Raw genomic sequence first — 13,192 nt, forward strand, 5'->3', positions numbered from 1 at the left:
CCAGCCACAGTGGCCTGTTGACTCTAGGCACACAGCATACCCTTTTGGTATAAAAAGAAAGTGAAACCATGGAGAGACCACCACCACCAGAGCAAAGAACAACTAAAGCTCCAACTAGGATCAAATGAGATCTGATCAGCCTTCCCAATCCCTTAGCTTTTCATTGAAAGCACCTTACTCTCTTCCCTCCTGACCAACCAGAGGTCTTGCCCACAAGTCCACATGATCCGATCCATTCCTCTTCTAGGTGCTATATTTCAGGATCCAAGAGACGTAAAAACATAAAAAAAAATAAAAAAATCAGCTTCTCTGACAATAAGAAAATTGTTCACAAGTTTCTTCACTTTCTTCAATCTTTCTCATTGATTGAAAGTATCCTCCAGAAAACCCAAGTATTTCTTGAGCATTATTCTGGCTGGATCATGTGGAATAACAAAGACCTATGACACAGTCCTTATCCTTGAGGAAGTTAAAATCTTAGATACCAGTAAGGCTCCTGTGGTCCAGTGTAAGATCCCAGTGTATGGAGTCTTAAGGCTTCTCTAGAGATACTCTAGGAAACCATCACAGTTTGGCCTGCTCACCCTCTAGCATCAGCAAAAGCACTGTTTGCAGTCAGGGAAACCCAGTTGACTGTGGGACAGAGCCACATGCGATAAACAGGAAATAGAAGTGTTTTAAGCTATGCTGTGTGTTCCCAAGGAGCTCACAACCTGATCTGGAGATGAGAGGTTCTATGAATAGTAAAAGGACACCCAGAAATGTCATAAAACAATATGTGATTGTCCGAGGGTAGGAGGCTGTGTTGATGCCACGGGTGAAGAGAATCAGATTCCAGCAGGATTTTAATTTGGGGAGCGCCTTCCTGGATCATGAATGGCCTGAGGTACAGGGGCCAGGAGAGAAGTTTAGCTGGAGGAATGTCAAAGCTGTTGGGTTTTCCATACATAAATGAAGAGGCTGAACCAGGTTGGTGGAAATGGTCATAGGCTACTTTGGAAAAGGAGGCTTAACAGCACGTGGTGAGGTAGGAGGAGAGATGCGTCGGAGATTTCTGGTCTGTGAGTCTCAGAAAAGAGATCAGAAAGAAATACCAATTTGGGAGCTGCACAGAGTAAGCAGTAAGAAAGGCAAAAACAAACTTTGGGGAATGCTCCCAGTGAGCATGAGTGGCAGATAGGGACCTGAACTTCCAGTAATTTTCCAACCTCCACACCACTGTTGGCACAGCTGTGGGCACCCCTCCAGGTCCCAGGGGGTCAGGTGAGCTAGGGAGGAGGCCATCTTTTGACTGGCACCCTTTAGTATGATATTCATCATTGTTGAAACAACTCAAGGAAAGCTCAAGGACACATAGCCAACCAAGAAATCCCAAGGCCTGAAACCAGTATTTCAGGAAGACCTGGGTTCTTTAAAAGACTCAGCAAGTGGTCTTTTCCAGATATATCCAACCTCATTCTGATTTAACAAGCCTTTGTTAACTCTCTTATCCACACCCAGCATGATGCTAGATCTTAAGGCAGTGGTTCTCAACCTTGGCTGCACATTAGAATCACCTGGGAATCTTTTTAAAATCCTGATTTCTGGGCCTCATCCTCCAGAAATTCTGTTTCTTCGTTATGAGGTGGGGCCACAACATTAGTAACAAAGAAACAGAATTTCCGAAGGATGAGGCCCAGAAATCAGGATTTTAAAAAGATTCCCAGGTGATTCTAATGTGCAGCCAAGGTTGAGAACCACTGTCTTAAGGCAATACAAGAGAATTTCAAGACAAACACCTGAGAAAAAATAATCCCAGGAGGCATGATTAAGTGCAAATAAGTGGAGTGCGAGTGTGACAGGTCAGCAGGAGAGGAGCGGTTGAAGAGTGCAAAGGATACGGAGGCTGTAGGGAACCTGCCTGAGCACAGGTGTGCTGTCTGGAATGAATATAGTGTGTGAGACCGAAGTGTGCTGGGTAGCACAAGGTAAATTCAGATACCATAGCTTTAGATTATTGAAACAAAAAGCATTGGTTGAATGAATGCCTTCTGCATTCTGGAGCTTTGCTACAATCTTATTTATGGTCCCCATCACTTAAAGTAGGTGTTTTTATTCCCGTTTTATACATGTCCATGGCTAATGTATATCAGAATTGGGATTCCAGGTTCTGTCTGTCCAGTATGAAAGCCCATCCTCATTATAACACATAGGCTGGAACTGAGATCTGGGCTGTTTGGAGTCTGAGCAGTAGGCAACTAGGATGTTGGTTGGAGGTATTAGAGCACAAGGCAGTAACAGATTGGTGTTAAGGTAAAGCAGAGTCATTCAGATGTTCATTGGGTTGCTTAGACTTAGTGGGGTGGGGGTAGGGAGACAAAGGAATGAAAGAAGATTGATAGCATTTTCTCATTTATGGAAGGGCTATTTATTTAGTGCCTACTATGTGCCTATGTGCAGGCACTGTTTTATGCACTAAAGAGAGCAATGGGCAAAACTAAGCCTTTCAGAAGCTCGTATAACACCTCTAGGAATTGAAGCCATGTGTGTGATTCCTGTGTTGTGCATGCAGCTTTCATTGCTGAAATCAGAAACCTGGCCTCCTCACAATTCAGTTCAGAATTTAGCATGGCCAACCCTCCCTGCCCCCACTGAGCAGATATGTGCTCCTTGCTGTGGGGACGATTAATCTTGCATAGAAGAGTTCTGACAGGCATCAGACACCTCTGTTTCTGGAAATAACTTGAGCAAAGCCACCTCAAATGCAGCAGATTAAATAGGCGTGAGAAGGTAAGGACATGCAGGTTAATTGGGGAAAAGTACAATCCCTAATGACTAGGATTCCTTGAATGAGTGTGACTTCAACGTATCCTGCAAGGAGAGTGGGAGAAGGCGCCCCACTGACAACGTGGAGGGGAATCTTTCCTTCCCCAACTGTTCAGAGACCATAGAACAGGGAAGCCAGTTTTAAAGGAAGCCCTTTGACCCTGGCCTGGTAGCTCAATTGATTAGAACGTCCTCCCGATACACCAAGGTTGTGAGTTTGATCCCTGGTCAGGGCATATACAAGAAGCAATGAATGCATAAATAAGTGGAACAACAAATACATGTCTCTCTCTCTCTCTCTCTCTCTCTCTCTCTCTCTCTCTCTCTCTCTCTCTCTTTCTCCCAATACTTCAGGAAGAGCTGGATTTGTTAATAGACTCAGCAAGTGGTCTTCCTCGGTCTCTAAAATCAATATATACATATATTTCATGTTTAGTAATACATTTTTTTATTGAAGCATAACATACAGGAAAGTGCACAAAGAAGTACAGTTGAAATGAATTTCAAACTGAATACACCTGTGTTGAAATCAATATATATTTTAAAATAAAATAAAGGAAGCCCTTTGAGCCGTAGCCCCTTACTCTTAAATTCTCAGGAGGAATGAAGGTTAGTTTCTAGTTACAATACTCAACATGGTGCTGCCTCCTGCTGGAAGCGTTCCTTAACACCAGGAAGGAAGCATACATCTCAGGAACAGTTATTCCATTCCATTCGTTTAGGTGAAGGAAAGTGAAGGGTGCCACATGCATTCTAGACCTGAGCACACTTCTCCACATTTTCTCAAAATTTGCAACTGGACTCTCATCACTGAGAGGAATGCTAAGGGAGCTTTGCCGACAGGGTGACCAGAGGGGTATTGCAGGCCGAACCAGGGCGGAGAACACTTGCATTGCTCCCTGGTTTGGGTCAAGCTAATTAGAACCCTGCCTCCTCCCTCCAGCCAAACAGCCATGCATAGGACCATACTGCCTCCTGACCCTCAATTCACCAGGTGGCTTTGTTCACCACAGAACTCCACCTAGCATCTGAGTTTACCCTTTTAGGACTTTTCTCAACTCAAACTCCCACCACTAGTTTGCATTTAAATCTTTCCCTAGTCACACCACCCTATCATGGGAGAAGCAGGATTGTCTTCCAAAAGGACCATGGGGGCTCTGAACTGATAAAAACGCCTCCCTTAGCCTCTAGGGCAGGTTCAGATTTGAATCCGTATCATGGCTATGAATGTAATCACTTAGGTAATCCCCCAACTCCTGGATAGTTGCAGCTTCTGAGCCCTTCAAGAACCACCAAGAAGCCCATCCACCGCTGTGTTTCCCTGGTCCCCAGCTGACAAGGGACATTTACAGTGTACTAGAAAGTTCTGACATCCTCCATAGCGGCATTGACACCCAAATACTCTGTAAGCCTGACGAACTTTGCCACTCTTACTCAATTCACTGATAAATTGTGCTAGTGGTGCTGGTCTGATTTGGGGGGAAAGTAGCATGACTTCATCTCTCCTTTCCTCTGTAGATGGCATCTAACCCAGGTCAGCTCTTTGGCACGGCCCAGAGGCAAAAGAGGTTTGTGTGTGGGCACCTTGTGATGTGTGTGTGTACTCTGGTCCACCACCTCTATCTAGTCAGCCTAGTTTGGGGAGATCACAAACCACAGAGGAACAAGTTAGCGCTACTCGTTTTTGCTGTAGTCAAGACACAATTGGAAATGCCACTCGGTCTTTAGTCCCTCTGTTGATAGGATTTAGCACCTCCAGCCAGAACCTTCAGCTATTGCCTCCCTGCTCCCCCCTGGAGACTCTGATTCTTTCTTACGTCAGACTTGACAGCTTCCTTCATGTTCCTCCAGGGTTGAGCATGGCCATGACAAACAGGACATTATCAGCCCAAGGGAGAGCTGCAGGTCCTGACCTGTCAGTCAGCTGGTTGCGGTGGGTAGCACTCACATAGGTGCTACACGAAGTGCATGTGACCAGATAGGTATTTGGAAACCAAGTAAGGTGGGTAGCAGCAGGCCCTGGCTTTTGGGCCTACATTATGAAAACTTAGATATCTGAATGAGTAACTATATTAACGTTTATGCTTCAGTCAGAACCTTCCTTTTTGTCAAGCAAGGGAAAGAAAGGTCATGACATTGCCTCTTCCCCGGGAATCCATCTATCCCTCAATGAGGCAAGCTCACTCTCAGATTTTCCCTAATTCAAGTCTCTGATAACTGCTGTCTTCTTGACCTTTCCCAGATATTTGGGTTTCTTGTACTTACATGACTTCATTTACGCTCTGAGTTCCATCACTGCACCTCATCCCCTGCAGCTCCAACAGAACCACCATCTACCACATCCTGGTCACGAACTAATATGAGTGAAGAAGGGAAAATTTTAACCTCACTCCTTCCCTAAGGAACATAGATAATACACTATTTCTCTTTCACCTGCCCTATCTCTCCTTGAGGCAATGAAACACAGTGCAGCCCAGGTGACACATTAGAATCACTGGGAAGGTTTTTTTAAAGCTGTCAGTACCCAGATCCCTTCTTTACCGAGCCTGATGGCATTGGCCAAGGGGCACTGTCTCCCCCCCCCCCCCAAAAGCTCCCCAGGTGATTCTAATGTATAGCCAGGATAGGGCACTATGTGGGAAGGGAGGGGGAGGAGTGTAGCAAGAAGACTAAAGAGAGAAAAGGAAAGAGTGGAAATCAACCCATTACTATTTGGAATTATTCTGCTACATTAGCTATTAGCTAAGTGGGGTTAGTTATTGCCTCCTATACCCAAAGCCCTGTTGAAAGGGCCTGCATTAGAGAAGCTAGTGGGGAGGTGAAAGAGAAAAACACTCTACTCCCTGTTATTCAAAGCATGATCCTTAGACTAGCATCCTAGGCACTATCTGGGAGCTGGTTAGAAATAAAAGTCTCAGGTCCCAGCCCAGACCCTGGGCATCTCCAAAGTAGTGCTCTGGCTGCTATCTCGCTAAAGCACACTCAGGGAGGAGGAAGAAGGTCTGCAACTGAGTTTTTAAGTTCTAGATTTTTCTGGAAAGCTTCATTCACCTTTGAGGGAACAGCAAACTATTCACACCAGGAATGAGTGCGGCTGTGGACAGAGAGACACAATGAACACAGCTTGGGTAAGTTTTTTGAATGAGAAGTGATCGAGCAACAATTAAAACTCAGCTCGCATATGTCTCTACTTTCCTTTTATTTTTAATTCCTTTTTAAAAAATATTTTTATTGATTTCAGAGAGGAAGGGAGAGGGAGAGAGAGAGATAAAAACATCAATGATGAGAGAGAATCGTTGATCAGCCACCTCCTGCATGCAAGCCCGAAACCCAGGCATATGGCCCGACTAGGAATCGAACCAGGACCTCCCGGTCCAAAGGTTGATGCTCAACCACTGAGCAACACCGGCCGGCCTATTTTCTTTTTAAATGAAAAGAAAATCCTCAGTTCCTTAAAGGTCTGGGGCATCTTTTTCTTGCTCAAAAGATGATAGAAGTAGATTAGTTCACTTCAACACCGGACCTGGGGAAATTACATTTTGTGGCTTAGTCCAGGTATGTGTAAAGCTTTTGAAAATGTGTTCGCTTTTTTCCTGATTATAATCTAATTCATAGAAAAATATAAAACACTCCCGAAGTATATTATGGAAAGAACAGGTAGTCTCTGTAACTACCTCCATTCCCTCAGAGATAATCAGTGATAAAAGTCCAGTGAGCAGAAGTCCAGACCTTTTTCTCCTCGTGTATACTAACAAGTGTACAAAAGTTGGATCACAACACAATGCTGGAATTTTTTACACACCTTTCTCATTCTCGAGTCCAGAAAAATTCATCAGTCAAAATAATCACTTTTTAAATTTATTAACTTCATCCAAATTAATCCAATCCTTTGGGGTGAAACAATAGTCATAATACTGTTTTGAAACTTTCTTTAAAACATTTGCATTCAAGCTAGAAGGAATAGCACAAGCAAAGAAAATGAGGCAAAAATGCACTGTGTTGAGTGGGGAGCTGATTGCTTTTGAACCTCTCAGAGAAGTATATTATGAATAAGCATCAGGATTTGTTATGAGTGAAATGATGACCTCATTCATCCTCATACAAGTGAGCCAAATAAGATTATGGCCATCTGGGTCCACAAAAAAAAAGTTCTCAGTTATAACTGAGGACGACTGAAGCATATACATTCACATAAAAACTGCGCGAAGCAAGGTTTCCTGAGGGGGTAACTTTGACGTGGGTCTTGATGTAATGGAAATGGGTACAAGGAGTGAGGCAGAATCCAGAGGGGGAAAAGCAGGGAGGCGGGCCCACACCTAGAGAGCTGAGGAGGCGGGGTGTGCTGAGAATGGGGGATGCCAACAGGACTGGGAGGTCATTTGCTGGGCACTCTTGACCACTGAGCTGAGTCTGAGTTCTCACTGAAAGGCAGTAAGGAGCTTCCCAAGGAAAGATGAGGTGAAGCAGAGGTGTTGAAAGACTGGCCAGGGGGACTGGAGTAGGAAAGCCTAAAACACGAAGATTCGGATGTGGTAATCCTGGTGAGGAGATAAAACCTCAAATAGCGAGAGGCAGTAGAACTGAGAAGGAACAAGGGAGCAGTTGAGATCTTGCTCCCTGGCATATGTCGTCCGTTTGGCTCAAATAAACTCTTCTTAAAAAAATTTTTTGTTTAAAGGAACACAAGTGAGAATAGTAGCAAAAAGTGAGGAAGAAGACAAAGAACACTTTTTACAAGACTTTATTTACTTCTCATTTGAGCAACACGTGCACACTGTTGAACACTTGGAAAATACAGAGAAAGAGTAAGAAGCGGTCTTCATAAACCCACCACTCAAGAATAACAACTGTGAGCATCTGAATGCTGTATTTGAGGATGAGAGGAGAATGGGCTCTGTATTTTCACCACCTCCAGGCAAATAATTCAGCTTGCAGCTGTCAGCTGTATCCAGTCAGCTGTCTGGCAAGCTGAGTCCTCTGCTGGGGACAGAGAGCTTCTAAGAATGTTTCTCCTGACTGTCCATCCTAAGCTTCCTGCCCAGTGCCCTGTTAGTGGTTTTAATTAACTTATCTTCAGAAGGCACCTCGTTGGGTGGATGGATACCTGGCTTTTCCATCCCAGAAATGAGGTCTGGTTCTACCTTAGCCTGGCCCACTTCTGCCCACAAGTTGGCTATGGGAAAGAGGAAGGGGATTCTACTAAAATCTTTTTTTTTTTTTTTTTTTTCAGAAAAGAAAGGAAAGGAAAAGGTTTCTTTCTGCGTTCCCGGGAGACCCACCCACGTACCCCAAGGATAGGGCACGTGGATTCACGCCAACAGGGAGGGGGGCGCTTTTTTTATACTGCGGTTGGGTGAGGGGCGGGGACATGAGCTGAGGAATTCTCTGCTGCAGGGGATGGGCGGGGGTATTCAGAAAGAAGTCAGTATCTGTGTGGGGGTATGTGGATTAAGGGAGAAGAAGCCGGTATCTGTGTCTGGCACCTTGATCTGTGAGAAATTCCAGGGGAAGTCCATTGTCTCATCACATGTCTGCATGTATCCGATCCTGGGCTCTCTCCGACCTAACATCCCGGCCTTTTGGTGATAAGGGACAGCGACTACTCGTTCTGACTGCTTCCAGCTGGCTAAGGGCGATCAGGGGGGGTGTTTTAAAGGTCAGGGTCAGGCAGAGGCAGATCGGAGGGCAGCTGAGCGTAGGGATGGAGCAGGAGCTGATTCACAGTCACCCATGACATCTCTGCGATCCGGGAGCAGATGAACTTGAGGTGGAAGGGGGCCCAAGGACAGGGCACGTGGATTCACCTCTACTAAAATCTTGAAACTCGCCGAAACCGGTTTGGCTCAGTGGATAGAGCGTCGGCCTGCGGACTGAAAGGTCCCGGGTTCGATTCCGGTCAAGGGCATGTGCCTGGGTTGTGGGCACATTCCCGGTGGGGGGTGTGCAGGAGGCAGCTGATCGATGTTTCTCTCTCATCGATGTTTCTAGCTCTCTATCTCTCTCCCTTTCTCTCTGTAGAAAATCAATAAAATATATTAAAAAAAAAAAAAAAAAAAAGAAATGACCAATGATTGGTTAGGGAATAAAATCTTGAAACTCAAATATTCTCTTCTCTTACCTCAACCTCTCTCCATCCCAGTTCCTGCCTTCTCATTGGGACTTCTGGACACTGAATTCTCCAGTTTTTCCTGTGCCCCTGCTCTCTCACATGCCATGGTTAATCATCTGAACTCTCTCTCACTATCAGCTTTGGTTGCCTTTGATCCTGGTCCTTATTTTATCTGCCTGGCAAAACTGAAAACTAAGATGAATGTTCCCATTCATCCCTGCTATTATACTTATGCAGCTTAGTGCTGCTGGAAGGAAGCATGGAAGGTATAAATTGGAGCCACAATAGATGTGCCGACTCAGAGTTCAGCCAGGCCTTCGCTGCCGGCCACCAATGTTTTCCCTTGGTCTCCTGTTTCCCCTTAATAATTATAAATGTCATCCTTATTCCTTCCTCCTGCTTTCCTCCAGTCTCAGGAGATCAATAGATTTCCCCCTCAAAAATGTATACACACTCTTTTAATAATTATAAAAGTAGTGTTCATTAAAATACATTTCATTTTCAAAATTGAGCTCTCAGCTGTTAAAGTGTGTATACATTTTTTTTGGGGGGGCACCCAGTTATAATATACTAGAGGCCCGATGCACAGATTCATGCAGGTGGGGTCCCTCAGCCTGGCCTGCAGGGATCGGGCCGAAATCGGCTGTCCGACATCCCCCAAAGGGTCCCGGATTGCGAGAGGGCACAGGACAGGCTGAGGCACCCCACTGGTGCACCCCAGAGGGCTCCAGGGCATGTCTGGCCCATCTCGCCCAGTCCTGATTGGCCAGACCCCAGCAGCAAGCTAAACTACCAGTCCAAGCGTCTACCCCCTGGTGGTCAGTGCGCATCATAGCGACTGGTCAAATGGTCGGACACTTAGCATATTAGGCTTTTATTATATAGGATATATAGGATAGGCAATAGACAGACTCAGTTAAGGTAAAGTGTCTTTCTCATAGATGCAAAAAGACAACAGACAAGCTCAGTTAAGGTAAAGATTGACCCTTGTCATGGAAGATACTGGCCAAGGACATGACTACCCTCCATGACTCACTTTTAGTTAGGAAGTTTTAATTTAGACCATCCTATGTGGTTACTTTAGGTCTCTGAGTTTGTAAGCCCTGACATGCAGGCCTCCCCTGAGCTTGTCAGGTTTAATATGTGGCTCCCCCCTCCCCTTTTTTAAATTTTTTAAAAATTGGTTTTAGAGTGAGAGGAAAAGAGAGATAGAAACACATACTAATGGGGATGGAGCTAGAAACTGGGGCATGTGCTGGGAATCGACCCGGGACCTCCTGGTACATGGGTTGACGCTCAACCACTGAGCAACACAGGCTGGGCTATGTGGCCCCTTTTTTGGTCCACACGGCTCAAGTACTTTCTGGAATATCTCTCCATTTGGATTTGGCAGATGTTTTCTTTTGATTAGACTGGAGGAATGAATTTAGGGGGTAAATTCCACATAGATGAAGTGACTTTCTCATTGCATCATATGAAGGGGTAAATGATATCAAAAGGACTTATTACTTATTACTGATGGTGTTAACCTCGACCACTTGGTTAAGGTGGTGTCTGCATTTCTCTCCTGTAAAAATTACTATTTTCCTTTTCTACATATCGTTGTTGAGAAGCCAGTCACTAAATCCAGCCCACACACTCAATGGGAGGAAGGAGTCAAGCTTCACCTCCTGGAGGAAGGTGTATCAACGATTCTGTGGCCACATTAAAACTACAACAAGTATCTGGGGGGATATCCTTGGAATCTGTGTAAGTATCCTGTTCTTTTCTAACATTTCACTTGCTACTTTTAGCATTTAGCAACAACAATCTATTTTATTGCTTTATTTTAGACAGAGAGAGAGAGGGAGGAACATTAATCTGTTGTACAATCTGTCGTGGGTGGCAGGAACTAGACGAGTGCTTGCTAGACGAGTGGGGTCATACTGGACCTGGGTTCAGCAACCTCTGTACTTGTGTCTGGCTAGGAAAGAATTCATAGACTCAAACTGTAAGAGAACATTTATTTGGAAAATCACAGAGGTAGAAGAAATGGGCTTAGGAAGTACATTATAGAGGTAAAGGGAGGTGCGTGGAGCTTGGGAGTGAGGAAGCTAATAGTTATGTGCTTGGGGGGGATGGGAAGGAGGAGGGGGGAGGGAAAGGTGCTGCTGGAGTGCTCTGGGGAGGGAGAGTGGCCTGGGTCCCCCATCCTAAGGGTTTTAGGGTGGAGATTTTAGGGGAGGGCCCAGGGGAAGAGCTCAATAGAATATTCAGTAGCTTTCCAGGTGGGTCCTTTCATGGTCTAGGTCTCCACTGATTGATTGGTTGGCTCTGCTAGGTTTGATCAAGCAATTGAATCGATACCCCTCCCCCAAGAACTGACTTTGCAGGCCATTTCACTATGAACATTCCCTTTTGCTGAGAGCCACTTTACTTGCTGAGACCACATTCCATTATCTCTCCCCTCTGGACCTGCACAGAGAATTCTCCGCTCAGAAAAAGCCCGCCAAAAGTCCTTTAAAAAACCACTGACTCCCATCACTGGATGCTGGAGGCATCTGGGGCTCAGCCACCTGGTGTAGACGATCAAATAAATTCGTAATCCCTCACCTTTCTGGCCTCCTGCATTCCTCCTTCGGGGACCTAACAGGCTCCAGTGGGTCATTATCCAATGCGGTTGGTCCTGAGGTCAACAGGGGCGTTGCTTCTCTGGCTTTGCTGCTTTCCTGGGCCTGGATCTGAAATACAACCGAGGCCTCTATCTCTAAAGAAGGTCAGGGGGTCCAAACAGCATGACCAGAGATATGCTAGGGGAGGGAAGGTCACCCTGGGGGCAAGGTCCCACCCTACATTTGTCCTTTGGCACCCAGGGCTTTTCAGCCTGGTGACCTTCTATACCTGGCCCATCATCCTTGCTCTGCTCACGTCGGTCTAACTGCCTACGACACCTATCTATGCACTCATTAGCTGACTCTTGTATGTGCCCTGACCTGCAACTGTCTTATCAGGACGAAGCTCTAACTAACTGAGCTACCCCGCCAGGGCCCAACGTTTAAAAAAAAAAAAAATCTACAACTGATAAGTAATTCAGTTAGGTCCTCCTTCAATTTTGTCAAAAACTCACTGAGAAATCAAATATCCACAAATTTTTGTTTGTGTGCCTGGCGTCCCAGAGGTCTGTACACCCTGCGACAATACATCACAGTAAGATTAGATGCAGGATTGGAGAGAAGTAGGCCTTTGTTTTGTAAAGTGGGACAAAGGCTTATCCTTGGGCAATTTTTTTAGGAATTAGGTTGTAAACGCTGATTTCCTGAAAACTGTCCTGGTCTGACTACTTATAGGGTTTGTATTGTTCGGTTTGCAGACCTTGGCTCCGAATGATTCCACTCCAACCACTCCACCTACCAACGCTGTAGCTGATTCCTCGTTCTTACCTTGAGACTATACCGGTCCCTTTCTCTAAGGACCAAGCTTCTCCAAACTCTTCAGCCTCCCAGCAGCTAGCTCCCTAACTTCCCAGCTTCATTTTCCTCCCCTTACACTAGTGCGCGGCTTGCAGCTTCTAGAACACACAGCGCGCCTCGCCTCTCCCGCCTGGATGCTCCCTTCACACCCCTCCCTGGCCCTCGCCTCCTAGCTGAGGCTCTCGGGTCAGACTGTCTAGGGCAGTGGTTCTCAACCTTCTGGCCCTTTAAGTACAGTTCCTCATGTTGTGACCCAACCATAAAATTATTTTCACTACTACTTCATAACTGTCATGTTGCTACTGTTATGAATCGCAATGTAAATATCTGATATGCAGGATGGTCTTAGGCGAGCCCTGTGAAAGGGTCGTTCGACCGCCAAAGGGGTCGCGACCCACAGGTTGAGAACCGCTGGTCTAGGGCTAGGCCCCCGTGTCTAGAGGCCGCCGAGCGGCAGATTGTTAGGGCACGTGCGCACAGCGGCAGATTGTTAGGGCAGTAAACAAACTCCTTCCAGGACGGAGCAGCCAGTGCTCGTCTTCTGGAAGACATTTCCCACATTTAAAGGTGAGAAACGTTTGCAACGCACACCACAGCGTCCCAGTCTGCAGGCAGCCAGTGCTCTCAAGGCATCTCACCTGCGCGGTTATTTCTTGTTTTAGCCACGAATGTGCGCAGCATCCGCCCCCGGAATGGAGTAGGTGCTGGAGGAATCCCACTCATCAGTCAGCCTCCTTAGCCTTCACCTAGCTTTGCGGGTGGCTCGCCAAGCCCCGAGGCCCCGCCCGCTGCTGTCGGTCCCGGGACCTTAAAGTGGGCCGGGAGCGCG

General features: G+C 46.1%; 1 long non-coding RNA gene across 1 annotated transcript; it reads right to left on the reverse strand.

Moving 5' to 3' along the window:
* Positions 1-10,723: 10,723 nt before the first annotated feature.
* Positions 10,724-13,141, reverse strand: LOC118650323. Its single transcript, XR_004965995.1, has 3 exons — positions 13,002-13,141; positions 11,507-11,634; positions 10,724-10,877 (listed from the first exon to the last, which is right to left on the reverse strand). It is a non-coding gene; the product is annotated as an uncharacterized LOC118650323 (long non-coding RNA).
* Between the last annotated feature and the right edge of the window lie 51 nt (positions 13,142-13,192).

The sequence above is a fragment of the Myotis myotis genome, unplaced genomic scaffold (assembly GCF_014108235.1).
Source record: "Myotis myotis isolate mMyoMyo1 unplaced genomic scaffold, mMyoMyo1.p scaffold_m19_p_3, whole genome shotgun sequence".
Lineage (NCBI taxonomy): Eukaryota > Metazoa > Chordata > Mammalia > Chiroptera > Vespertilionidae > Myotis > Myotis myotis.